Below are 2500 nucleotides of genomic sequence, written 5' to 3' on the forward strand. Positions count from 1 at the left end.
AAAAAACACTCACGGTGAAGGCATGTGATATAATATGAAAATATCAAAAGTTAACTAACCAATGATATTGAAGCATATAAATCGAATCATAACTATATGAAACTCGAATTTGAGCCATATTAAACTGGTAATATTGTGATTTTATGCCTGGTTTTCCATACGTTAGTTTAAATAGAGAGTTATGGAATATAACCTTGGCATATTGGCACTAAAATATATAATAAAGACATTTCAAATCAAACTGAAATGTATTGAAATGAATTTTTCCCATACATTTTTGACAATGTGAGGTGTGCATGGCAAAAAACACTCACGGTGAAGGCATGTGATATAATATGAAAATATCAAAAGTTAACTAACCAATGATATTGAAGCATATAAATCGAATCATAACTATATGAAACTCGAATTTAAGCCATATTAAACTGGTAATATTGTGATTTTATGCCTGGTTTTCCATACGTTAGTTTAAATAGAAAAAAATTCTCGAATATATATACATATATGAAGAATCTATATTCTATACTAACATTTTATGGAATATAACCTTGGCATATTGCCATTAAAATATATAATAAAGACATTTCAAATCAAACTGAAATGTATTGAAATGAATTTTTCCCATACATTTTTGACAATGTGAGGTGTGCATGGCAAAAAACACTCACGGTGAAGGCATGTGAAATATAATATGAAAATATCAAAAGTTAACTAACCAATGATATTGAAGCATATAAATCGAATCATAACTATATGAAACTCGAATTTAAGCCATATTAAACTGGTAATATTGTGATTTTATGCCTGGTTTTCCATACGTTAGTTTAAATAGAAAAAATTTTCGAATATATATACATATATGAAGAATCTATATTCTAATACTAACATGTTATGGAATATAACCTTGGCATATTGGCACTAAAATATATAATAAAGACATTTCAAATCAAACTGAAATGTATTGAAATGAATTTTTCCCATACATTTTTGACAATGTGAGGTGTGCATGGCAAAAAACACTCACGGTGAAGGCATGTGAAATAATATGAAAATATCAAAAGTTAACTAACCAATGATATTGAAGCATATAAATCGAATCATAACTATATGAAACTCGAATTTAAGCCATATTAAACTGGTAATATTGTGATTTTATGCCTGGTTTTCCATACGTTAGTTTAAATAGAAAAAATTTTCGAATATATATACATATATGAAGAATCTATATTCTAATACTAACATGTTATGGAATATAACCTTGGCATATTGGCACTAAAATATATAATAAAGACATTTCAAATCAAACTGAAATGTATTGAAATGAATTTTTCCCATACATTTTTGACAATGTGAGGTGTGCATGGCAAAAAACACTCACGGTGAAGGCATGTGATATAATATGAAAATATCAAAAGTTAACTAACCAATGATATTGAAACATATAAATCGAATCATAACTATATGAAACTCGAATTTGAGCCATATTAAACTGGTAATATTGTGATTTTATGCCTGGTTTTCCATACGTTAGTTTAAATAGAAAAAAATTCTCGAATATATATACATATATGAAGAATCTATATTCTATACTAACATTTTATGGAATATAACCTTGGCATATTGCCATTAAAATATATAATAAAGACATTTCAAATCAAACTGAAATGTATTGAAATGAATTTTTCCCATACATTTTTGACAATGTGAGGTGTGCATGGCAAAAAACACTCACGGTGAAGGCATGTGATATAATATGAAAATATCAAAAGTTAACTAACCAATGATATTGAAGCATATAAATCGAATCATAACTATATGAAACTCGAATTTGAGCCATATTAAACTGGTAATATTATGATTTTATTCCTGGTTTTCCATACGTTAGTTTAAATAGAAAAAATTTTCGAATATATATACATATATGAAGAATCTATATTCTATACTAACATGTTATGGCATATTGGTGTTATTGTATTTTATTCCTGGTTTTCTATAGTTAGTTTAAATAGAAATAAATTTTTGAATTCAAAATTTTATATTCTATACTAGCATTACATAGAAATTATCCTCAACTGTTTGTTTCTTGTATATAAATACAGGAAATTAAACAGATGATGAAGAGAAAAAAATAAGAAAAACAAAAATTTATAAGAAAAATTAAATTTTAAACAAAGGAAAAGAGGAGAAAATTTTTTCAATCATATATATTTATGATTAAAAAATAGAATTATGAAATTATTAATTTCAATTCAAAGAGAAAAATTATGTAATATATGAAATTATTACATTAAAAATGCATTTGAAAAAAAAGTAAAATGTTATTAAGAATGATAAATTATTTGAAAATTGACAAATATTAAGAAGAAATATCGTTCTTATATTTTTATATAAAATATATAATATAGAGAACGAAAATTCTTTTTCATAAAAAACGGTTTTTGAATTTTGATAAGAAAAGCTAAAGGGGGGTCGCCCCTTTACTTTTTATATACACCGTAAT

The sequence above is a fragment of the Anastrepha obliqua genome, unplaced genomic scaffold, assembly GCF_027943255.1.
Source record: "Anastrepha obliqua isolate idAnaObli1 unplaced genomic scaffold, idAnaObli1_1.0 ptg000151c, whole genome shotgun sequence".
Taxonomy (NCBI): Eukaryota; Metazoa; Arthropoda; class Insecta; order Diptera; family Tephritidae; genus Anastrepha; species Anastrepha obliqua.